The sequence below is a fragment of the Asparagus officinalis genome, chromosome 2 (assembly GCF_001876935.1).
Source record: "Asparagus officinalis chromosome 2, Aspof.V1, whole genome shotgun sequence".
NCBI classification, from domain to species: domain Eukaryota; kingdom Viridiplantae; phylum Streptophyta; class Magnoliopsida; order Asparagales; family Asparagaceae; genus Asparagus; species Asparagus officinalis.
Window position 1 is genome coordinate 40,801,514 of NC_033795.1, and position 12,759 is coordinate 40,814,272.

Below are 12,759 nucleotides of genomic sequence, written 5' to 3' on the forward strand. Positions count from 1 at the left end.
TTCTTTTATTGTTATTTCTGAATTATTTTAAGTTTTAAGTTATGTGGGGGATTGTTGGAGTTATATAATTAAGATAACTTAAAACTTGGGCTTGTAGAGGAAAAGAGGAAAAGTTTTGTCCCACATAGAAAATGGGATAGAAAAAAAGGGTCTTTATAAGCCTTCCCTTTCTCTCCTATGCCTAGAAGAAAACAAAGGTTATGCTCCATACCACACACGCGCGCCGGCCAGGCCGGACTCGGGAATGGGCCTTTAATCTGGTACATTTTTATTTTTGAATAATTAAAATGTAATATTTATTAATAATTAAAATGTAATATTTATTTTTGAACAATTAACATGTGATAAACGTTTTGTAACGGTTAAGAGAATTAAATTTTAAAACGGTAATATTCATGAGATTTAAATCAGAATCAAAACGGAAAATAGTTTTTATGAGAATTAAAATCGGTAATTAAAATAAATTAATTGCGGATTTATGAGTAACGGATGTTTTAAGCCTATAAAAGGACCTAAATCTGTAGAGTATGATACAGTGTGAAAAACACAACATATTCTCTCTTCTTCTCTGTTATTCCTCTTCATAAAACTGTTGTTATATTTTTGGTGGATCCCTGAAAGTCACGAAGGTCCATGAAGATTTCTATGCATTACTTGTAGAAGATTCTCCAATCACATTTGAAGATGCAATGAAATCAGTAGATGCTCCATTTTGGAAGGAAGCTATAAATAATGAGATACAATCTATAGTTCAAAATCATACTTGGGAACTAACTGATCTTCCTTCAGGCTGTAAAACTATAGGATGTAAATGGGTATTTAAGAAGAAACTCAGACCAGATGGAACAATAGATAAATATAAGGCCAGATTAGTAGCTAAAGGATATACCCAAAAATCTGGCATTGATTATTTTGATGTCTATTCTCCAGTAGCTAGGATTACTACCATTAGAGTCCTTATAGCTCTAGCATCTATTCACAAATTAATAATACATCAAATGGATGCTAAAACTGCATTCTTAAATGGAGATTTAGATGAAGAAATCTATATGGATCAACCTGAGGGATTTATAGCTTCTGGACAAGAAAAGAAAGTATGCAAACTTATTAGATCACTATATGGCCTCAAACAAGCTCCAAAACAATGGCACATGAAATTTGATGAAATTATACTCTCTTATGGATTTGTAATTAATCAAACAGATGAGTGTGTATATCATAAAATAGACAATAACAATAAAATTGTGATTTTATGTTTATATGTTGATGACATTCTTATTTTTGGTTCTGACATACAAATCATAAATGATATCAAACACTTTTTATCACAAAATTTTGACATGAAAGATTTAGGTCAAGCTGACCTAATTCTTAATACTAAAATCATGAAAAATGAAAATGGATATGTGCTATCACAATCACACTACATAGAGAAAATCCTTAAGAATTTTTATGATCCAAACTGTCAACCTGTTTCCACTCCATATGATCCTAATGTACATCTAAAGAAAAATACAGGTCATCCTCAATTACAAAGAGAATATGCACAAATAATTGGATCACTAGGATTCCTAACAAACTACACCAGACCTGACATTGCTTATGCAGTAAATAGACTTAGTAGATATACATCAAATCCTGATAAGAGTCACTGGGATGCTCTAGAAAGAGTTTTGAGATACCTAAAAGGAACTATGAATTATGGTTTACACTATAAAGGTTATCCATCTGTACTAGAAGGTTATTCAGATGCAAATTGGATTAGTGACTCAGTAGATGTAAAATCCACCACAGGATTTGTGTTCCTTTTAGGAGGAGGAGCTGTGTCCTGGAAATCTACTAAACAAACTGTAATGGCTAGAAGTACAATGGAATCAGAAATGATAGCTCTTGATACTACTAGTATAGAAGCTGAATGGTTGAAAGATTTACTAACTGAAATTCCACTAATGCAAAAACCATTACCAGCCATTTCTATTCATTGTGATTGCAGGTCAGCGATTGACAAATGCCATCAAGAGAATGCAAATGTGAAGATGAATCGACACTTGAAAGTGCGACATAAATCCTTGAGATATAAGATGAAAAACCATATAATAGCCTTAGATTTTGTAAGATCAGAGAAAAATCTTGCAGATCACTTAACTAAAGGCTTATCTAGGGCAGTGGTCCTAGAATCATCGAGGGGGATGGGGTTAAGCCCATAAGAAAAATCACTGCAGTGGCAACCCAACCTCGCAGAGGTTCAATGGGTAGAAACAAACTGAATGAGTGATTAATTGTGAGGAGCACTGAATTTATTTGCTCCCATCCCTAGGATGATCAGTGCTCATAAAAAGCAAGTGAAAGGTTGAGTCTAACTCTTAATGAATCCAAGACCCATGAGGCAGGATGCTTACTTGCTCGCATCCTTATTAGGATTCACCTATATGTGTGTAGTTGTGAGGCCGCGACTATGGGATCAGGGCTGCTCCCTAGTAACACACATGAAAGATACCTGCGCAAGGCCGATAATAGCGCAACCCGTTTAGAATTCTTCAAAACTGTACTATGTGTGCTTTCTGTAGAAATCCGATAAATGAGACTGGTTCAAGGCGAAGTCCACCAAGCTCTCACGGATCTATACAACTGTCACTAAGTGAAGGTTCAAACCGAAAGGTACCTCCACCTATTACATAGTATAAGGGAACCAGCAATCGTATTTATTTCTTTTATTGTTATTTCTGAACTATTTTAAGTTTTAAGTTATGTGGGGGATTGTTGGAATTATATAATAAAAGATAACTTAAAACTTGACTTTGTAGAGGAAAAGAGGGAAAGTTTAGTCCCACATAGGAAATGGGATAGAAAAAAGGGGTCCTTATAAGCCTTCCCTTTCTCTCCTATGCCTAGAAGAAAACAAAGGTTATGCTCCACACCACACACGCGCGCGCCGGCCGGGCCGGGCTCGGGCTCGGGTTCGGGTCGGGTCGGGTGGCGCGCGCACACGACCTGCGGACACGAATGCAGCTCCGGATTAATGGGCCCTTAATCTGCTACATTTTTATTTTTAAATAATTAAAATATAATTTTTATTTTTGAACAATTAACATGTGATAAATATTTTGTAACCGAAATATTTTGTAACGGAAAATATTTATTAGTGTGATTAAAAACGTGATAAACATTTTGCGAATTAATTATGTAACGGAAATGTTTTGATAACGGCTAAGTTTTATTAACGTGATTAAAACCGTGTTAATTACGGGGTTTATAAGTAACGGCTGTTTTTCCCTATAAAAGGATCTAAAATCCGCAGAGTTTAACACAGCGAAAAGCAACAACCTCTTCTTCACCTTCTCTGTTCTTCTCTTTCAAAATACTTACTGTTACAATTTGCTGGTTCCCTGAAAGTTTACGAAGAATTCGCAAAGCCTTCTTGAAGCTCGTGCCGACGAGAAGGAGGTCGCCTGACCGAGGGTCGTTGTATCTCCGGGAGCTTTTGCCGCGTAGCCCTGTACGAGAGGGGGCAATTAGTTTCTTGGGACAGTGCTTGCACGCCTCGACCATCAGGCCGTATTTCTAACCTCTATTTACTTTTCATTTGATATATTTCTTATATCTGCGTTATAATAGTAATTATCTGTTAATTATCAAATTGTTTAAACTGATTTTCGTTATTGTCTAAACAGCTAATATTCCCAACAATCCAAGAAACTAATTGTGTGCTGTTTAGAATAGTAACATGATTAACATTCTGGTTTTTATGTTAATGTTGTCTGCAATTCTTAAAAACGAAATGTTACAATGCATGATTATTCTGTTGAATGAATGCTTTATATATTTCTGCTGCATTATAATAACAAAAATATTCATTCATCATCAGATTATGGCTACAAGTGAAGTTATGTCTGCTAAACCAGAGAAGTTTGATGGGAATAATTTTCGTCGTTGGCAAAACCAAATGAGATTTTGGTTAACAACCCTACATCTAATAACAGCCATAGAACCAGATAACCCATCTTCATCTAGACCAGTTACTAGGCAATCTTCCTCATCTTCCTCCACAGATTCCATTCCTATCCCAAGAACACCTCAAGAAATAGAGTATCATTGTCTACATAGAATCTTAGGAGCTTTATCTGATAGATTATATGATATATACTATACTATCACTAATGCTAAAGTTCTGTGGGAAACCCTAGAGAAAAAGTATGGTTTAGATGATATGGGAATTAAAAGATTTAAAGCTTCTGATTTTAACAAATTTAAAATGGTAGATTCTAAACCAATGAATGAGCAAATTCATGAATTTGAACATATAGTTCACCAATTAAAAGTGAATGGATCCATCTTAGATGAAACGTTTCAGATAGCCTGTCTTATAGACAAACTTCCCGAGTCCTGGTCAGATTTTGCCAAAAACCTTAACCATACCCAAGGAGATCTTACCCTAGAGCAAGTATTGAATTCTATTAGAATTGAAGAGCAACATAGACTCAGGGAGAAAAATGTGACAAAATCTGAACCCAAAGAACCCAAAGTAAACAATGTTGAATCCAAACCCTTTCCTCAACACAAGAAACGTCCCTTCCACCAAAATCAAAATAAAACATTTAAGAAGAAACCCTATCATCAAAATAAGAACCATGTTCACTTTCAAAAGAAGGAAGGAGCTGAACGTCGAGCCTGCTTTGTTTGTGGAAGAACCAACCATCTTGCTAAGGACTGCTTTTTCAAGAAAACTGAACCACCCAAGCCTAGGAAGGGAGGACCTCCACCTAATAAGTCACAAGTAAACATGGTGACTTCAAGTCCAGCTGAGGCTGCTTTCAGGTCTGTTCTCTTCACTCCTGAAGTAAACATGACCTTTCAAGCAAATGATTGGTGGATTGACACTGGAGCTAATATTCACGTTTGCTCTAATCAATCTTTGTTTTCCACCTATCAGGTCTCAAGTAGAGGAACTGTGACAATGGGAAATAATAATGTGGCTCCTGTATCCGGAATAGGTCGGATCAACCTAAAGCTGACTTCTGATAAGACTTTGATCCTGCAGGATGTCCATCATGTACCAGACATTAGGAGAAACTTAATTAGTGGATCTTTGTTAGTGCAACAAGGCTATAAGCTTGTTTTTGAATCAAATAAAGTTGTAATAACTAAGGGTTTGAACTTCATTGGAAAAGGTTTCTTATGTGATGGTCTTTTTAAATTGAATGTTAAGAATTCTACTCTTGCATCTCCAATAGCTTTGAATATTGAACCTTCCATCACTTGGCATCAAAGATTAGGACATGTGAATTATAATTCAATTAAAAGATTGATGCATCTCAATATAATTCCAAAGCTTAATATAAAAGATGATGAAAAATGTGAAATATGTGTAGAAGCCAAACTTCCTAAGAAACCATTTAAAACTATTGATAGAGATTCTGAGATATTAGAACTCATCCATAGTGATGTTTGTGATTCAGGAAGAACAACTAGAGGGGGTAACAAATATTTTGTAACTTTTATAGACGATTGCTCTAAATATTGTTACCTCTACTTAATTAAGACTAAAGATGAAGTCATAAACAAATTCAAAATATACAAAGCAGAAGTTGAGAATCAGTTGGATAGGAAAATTAAAATACTAAGATCAGATAGAGGTGGTGAGTACACTTCTAATGAATTAAAACAATTCTGTGAAGAGAATGGAATTATTCATGAAATAACAGCTCCATATACACCTCAATCTAATGGAGTAGCTGAGAGAAAGAATAGAACACTAATGGACATGGTAAACTCAATGTTAATTAATTCTGGTGTGCCAGAAAATTTATGGGGAGAAGCTCTCATGACTGCATGTCATATACTAAATAGAATTCCATTCAAGAAATCTGATAAAACCCCTTACACAATTTGGAAGAATAGAAACCCTAATTTAGATCACCTAAAAGTGTGGGGGTGCTTAGCAAAAGTCAAAATACCTGAGAATAAAAGAAAGAAGATTGGCCCTAAAACTGTAGATGGAATTTTTATTGGCTATGCTTCTGATAGTAATGCAAATAGATTTTTAATAATCAACTCTGACATTAATGAGATAGCCAACAACACCATAATTGAAGCTAGGGATGCACATTACTTTGAAAATATTTTTCCTTACAAGACCAGAATAAACAACACAGGCCCTAGCTCTAATAATTCAGATCCTAGTTCTAATCAAGGTGAAACTAGTTCTAAACAAATTAGACCACTAGAAAGTCCAGAGGAGCCTAGGAGAAGTAAAAGAACTAGAATAGAAAAGGTCCATGAAGATTTCTATGCATTACTTGTAGAAGATTCTCCAGTTACATTTGAAGATGCAATGAAATCAGTAGATGCTCCATTTTGGAAGGAAGCTATAAATAATGAGATACAATCTATAGTTCAAAATCATACTTGGGAACTAACTGATCTTCCTTCAGGATGTAAAACCATAGGATGTAAATGGGTGTTTAAGAAGAAACTTAGACCTGATGGAACAATAGATAAATATAAAGCCAGATTAGTAGCTAAAGGATATACCCAAAAGTCTGGTATTGATTATTTTGATGTCTATTCTCCAGTAGCTAGGATTACTACCATTAGAGTCCTCATAGCTCTAGCATCCATTCACAAATTAATAATACATCAAATGGATGTTAAAACTGCATTTTTAAATGGAGACTTAGATGAAGAAATTTATATGGATCAACCTGAGGGATTTATAGCTTCTGGACAAGAAAAGAAAGTATGCAAGCTTATTAGATCACTATATGGTCTCAAACAAGCCCCAAAACAATGGCATATGAAATTTGATGAAATTATACTATCTTATGGATTTGTAATTAATCAAACAGATGAGTGTGTATATCATAAAATAGATAAAAACAACAAAATTGTGATATTATGCCTATATGTTGATGACATTCTTATTTTTGGTTCTGACATACAAATCATAAATGATATCAAACACTTTTTATCACAAAATTTTGACATGAAAGATTTAGGTCAAGCTGACCTAATTCTTAATACTAAAATCATGAAAAATGAGAATGGATATGTGCTATCACAATCACACTACATAGAGAAAATCCTTAAGAATTTTTATGATCCAAACTGTCAACCTGTTTCCACTCCATATGATCCTAATGTACATCTAAAGAAAAATACAGGTCATCCTCAATTACAAAGAGAATATGCACAAATAATTGGATCACTAGGATTCCTAACAAACTACACCAGACCTGACATTGCTTATGCAGTAAATAGACTTAGTAGATATACATCAAATCCTGATAAGAGTCACTGGGATGCTCTAGAAAGAGTTTTGAGATACCTAAAAGGAACTATGAATTATGGTTTACACTATAAAGGTTATCCATCTGTACTAGAAGGTTATTCAGATGCAAATTGGATTAGTGACTCAGTAGATGTAAAATCCACCACAGGATTTGTGTTCCTTTTAGGAGGAGGAGCTGTGTCCTGGAAATCTACTAAACAAACTGTAATGGCTAGAAGTACAATGGAATCAGAAATGATAGCTCTTGATACTACTAGTATAGAAGCTGAATGGTTGAAAGATTTACTAACTGAAATTCCACTAATGCAAAAACCATTACCAGCCATTTCTATTCATTGTGATTGCAGGTCAGCGATTGACAAATGCCATCAAGAGAATGCAAATGTGAAGATGAATCGACACTTGAAAGTGCGACATAAATCCTTGAGATATAAGATGAAAAACCATATAATAGCCTTAGATTTTGTAAGATCAGAGAAAAATCTTGCAGATCACTTAACTAAAGGCTTATCTAGGGCAGTGGTCCTAGAATCATCGAGGGGGATGGGGTTAAGCCCATAAGAAAAATCACTGCAGTGGCAACCCAACCTCGCAGAGGTTCAATGGGTAGAAACAAACTGAATGAGTGATTAATTGTGAGGAGCACTGAATTTATTTGCTCCCATCCCTAGGATGATCAGTGCTCATAAAAAGCAAGTGAAAGGTTGAGTCTAACTCTTAATGAATCCAAGACCCATGAGGCAGGATGCTTACTTGCTCGCATCCTTATTAGGATTCACCTATATGTGTGTAGTTGTGAGGCCGCGACTATGGGATCAGGGCTGCTCCCTAGTAACACACATGAAAGATACCTGCGCAAGGCCGATAATAGCGCAACCCGTTTAGAATTCTTCAAAACTGTACTATGTGTGCTTTCTGTAGAAATCCGATAAATGAGACTGGTTCAAGGCGAAGTCCACCAAGCTCTCACGGATCTATACAACTGTCACTAAGTGAAGGTTCAAACCGAAAGGTACCTCCACCTATTACATAGTATAAGGGAACCAGCAATCGTATTTATTTCTTTTATTGTTATTTCTGAACTATTTTAAGTTTTAAGTTATGTGGGGGATTGTTGGAATTATATAATAAAAGATAACTTAAAACTTGACTTTGTAGAGGAAAAGAGGGAAAGTTTAGTCCCACATAGGAAATGGGATAGAAAAAAGGGGTCCTTATAAGCCTTCCCTTTCTCTCCTATGCCTAGAAGAAAACAAAGGTTATGCTCCACACCACACACGCGCGCGCCGGCCGGGCCGGGCTCGGGCTCGGGTTCGGGTCGGGTCGGGTGGCGCGCGCACACGACCTGCGGACACGAATGCAGCTCCGGATTAATGGGCCCTTAATCTGCTACATTTTTATTTTTAAATAATTAAAATATAATTTTTATTTTTGAACAATTAACATGTGATAAATATTTTGTAACCGAAATATTTTGTAACGGAAAATATTTATTAGTGTGATTAAAAACGTGATAAACATTTTGCGAATTAATTATGTAACGGAAATGTTTTGATAACGGCTAAGTTTTATTAACGTGATTAAAACCGTGTTAATTACGGGGTTTATAAGTAACGGCTGTTTTTCCCTATAAAAGGATCTAAAATCCGCAGAGTTTAACACAGCGAAAAGCAACAACCTCTTCTTCACCTTCTCTGTTCTTCTCTTTCAAAATACTTACTGTTACAATTTGCTGGTTCCCTGAAAGTTTACGAAGAATTCGCAAAGCCTTCTTGAAGCTCGTGCCGACGAGAAGGAGGTCGCCTGACCGAGGGTCGTTGTATCTCCGGGAGCTTTTGCCGCGTAGCCCTGTACGAGAGGGGGCAATTAGTTTCTTGGGACAGTGCTTGCACGCCTCGACCATCAGGCCGTATTTCTAACCTCTATTTACTTTTCATTTGATATATTTCTTATATCTGCGTTATAATAGTAATTATCTGTTAATTATCAAATTGTTTAAACTGATTTTCGTTATTGTCTAAACAGCTAATATTCCCAACAATCCAAGAAACTAATTGTGTGCTGTTTAGAATAGTAACATGATTAACATTCTGGTTTTTATGTTAATGTTGTCTGCAATTCTTAAAAACGAAATGTTACAATGCATGATTATTCTGTTGAATGAATGCTTTATATATTTCTGCTGCATTATAATAACAAAAATATTCATTCATCATCAGATTATGGCTACAAGTGAAGTTATGTCTGCTAAACCAGAGAAGTTTGATGGGAATAATTTTCGTCGTTGGCAAAACCAAATGAGATTTTGGTTAACAACCCTACATCTAATAACAGCCATAGAACCAGATAACCCATCTTCATCTAGACCAGTTACTAGGCAATCTTCCTCATCTTCCTCCACAGATTCCATTCCTATCCCAAGAACACCTCAAGAAATAGAGTATCATTGTCTACATAGAATCTTAGGAGCTTTATCTGATAGATTATATGATATATACTATACTATCACTAATGCTAAAGTTCTGTGGGAAACCCTAGAGAAAAAGTATGGTTTAGATGATATGGGAATTAAAAGATTTAAAGCTTCTGATTTTAACAAATTTAAAATGGTAGATTCTAAACCAATGAATGAGCAAATTCATGAATTTGAACATATAGTTCACCAATTAAAAGTGAATGGATCCATCTTAGATGAAACGTTTCAGATAGCCTGTCTTATAGACAAACTTCCCGAGTCCTGGTCAGATTTTGCCAAAAACCTTAACCATACCCAAGGAGATCTTACCCTAGAGCAAGTATTGAATTCTATTAGAATTGAAGAGCAACATAGACTCAGGGAGAAAAATGTGACAAAATCTGAACCCAAAGAACCCAAAGTAAACAATGTTGAATCCAAACCCTTTCCTCAACACAAGAAACGTCCCTTCCACCAAAATCAAAATAAAACATTTAAGAAGAAACCCTATCATCAAAATAAGAACCATGTTCACTTTCAAAAGAAGGAAGGAGCTGAACGTCGAGCCTGCTTTGTTTGTGGAAGAACCAACCATCTTGCTAAGGACTGCTTTTTCAAGAAAACTGAACCACCCAAGCCTAGGAAGGGAGGACCTCCACCTAATAAGTCACAAGTAAACATGGTGACTTCAAGTCCAGCTGAGGCTGCTTTCAGGTCTGTTCTCTTCACTCCTGAAGTAAACATGACCTTTCAAGCAAATGATTGGTGGATTGACACTGGAGCTAATATTCACGTTTGCTCTAATCAATCTTTGTTTTCCACCTATCAGGTCTCAAGTAGAGGAACTGTGACAATGGGAAATAATAATGTGGCTCCTGTATCCGGAATAGGTCGGATCAACCTAAAGCTGACTTCTGATAAGACTTTGATCCTGCAGGATGTCCATCATGTACCAGACATTAGGAGAAACTTAATTAGTGGATCTTTGTTAGTGCAACAAGGCTATAAGCTTGTTTTTGAATCAAATAAAGTTGTAATAACTAAGGGTTTGAACTTCATTGGAAAAGGTTTCTTATGTGATGGTCTTTTTAAATTGAATGTTAAGAATTCTACTCTTGCATCTCCAATAGCTTTGAATATTGAACCTTCCATCACTTGGCATCAAAGATTAGGACATGTGAATTATAATTCAATTAAAAGATTGATGCATCTCAATATAATTCCAAAGCTTAATATAAAAGATGATGAAAAATGTGAAATATGTGTAGAAGCCAAACTTCCTAAGAAACCATTTAAAACTATTGATAGAGATTCTGAGATATTAGAACTCATCCATAGTGATGTTTGTGATTCAGGAAGAACAACTAGAGGGGGTAACAAATATTTTGTAACTTTTATAGACGATTGCTCTAAATATTGTTACCTCTACTTAATTAAGACTAAAGATGAAGTCATAAACAAATTCAAAATATACAAAGCAGAAGTTGAGAATCAGTTGGATAGGAAAATTAAAATACTAAGATCAGATAGAGGTGGTGAGTACACTTCTAATGAATTAAAACAATTCTGTGAAGAGAATGGAATTATTCATGAAATAACAGCTCCATATACACCTCAATCTAATGGAGTAGCTGAGAGAAAGAATAGAACACTAATGGACATGGTAAACTCAATGTTAATTAATTCTGGTGTGCCAGAAAATTTATGGGGAGAAGCTCTCATGACTGCATGTCATATACTAAATAGAATTCCATTCAAGAAATCTGATAAAACCCCTTACACAATTTGGAAGAATAGAAACCCTAATTTAGATCACCTAAAAGTGTGGGGGTGCTTAGCAAAAGTCAAAATACCTGAGAATAAAAGAAAGAAGATTGGCCCTAACTGCTATATTTTTATTTTTGAATAATTAAAATGTAATATTTATTTTTGAACAATTAACATGTGATAAACATTTTGTAACGGTTAAGAGAATTAAATTTTGAAACGGTAATATTCATGAGATTTAAATCAGAATCAAAACGGAAAATATTTTTTATGAGAATTAAAATCGGTAATTAAAATAAATTAATTACGGATTTATGAGTAACGGATGTTTTAAGCCTATAAAAGGACCTAAATCTGTAGAGTTTGATACAGTGTGAAAAACACAACTTATTCTCTCTTCTTCTCTGTTATTCCTCTTCATATTACTGTTGTTATATTTTTGTTGGTTCCCTGAAAGTCACGAAGAATTCACAAAGCCTTCTTGAAGCTCGTGCCGACGAGAAGGAGGTCGCCTGACCGAGGGTCGTTGTATCTCCGGGAACTTTTGCCGCGTAGCCCTGTACGAGAGGGGGCAATTAGTTTTTTGGGACAGTGCTTGCACGCCTCGATCATCAAGCTATATTCTAAACTCAGTTTAATTTTATATCTATTTTGAATCATTATCTAATTCTGTTAAAACTGCATTTTGTGCTAATTACACTCTAAACAGCTTATATTCCCAATAATCCAAGAAACTAACATTTGCTGTTTAGAATAATATCATGTTCAGTAATCTATTTCACATACTATTGATAATTTTGTTTACATTTGCTAAAACCGACATGTCACATAGTTTGATGTTTCTCTTTATTGAATATTTGATAATTAGTATTCCGTTCCTTATAATAATGTTGTTAACTTTTCATAAAAGTAACATATTATACTGCCTACCTAATATAATAGTGATATTTACATGTCATAAAGCTAAGATACTATATTTGATGTTCACTAAATCCTTAGCTTATATTCTGTTCCTTGTAATAATGATTGTTAGACCCTAGAGGGGGGGTGATTAGGGTCTTATGCTAATCTAATCCGATTAAATGCCAATTAAAACTAATTAATAAGTATATTCTTGCAAGATGGATATACTACTAATAATGAGCAAGAATATGCAATATAAACAATGAGATATATATATATATGCAAGGATATATAAACTAAGGGTGATATAAACATAAACAAGATAAACAAGATAGTGGACAATGTG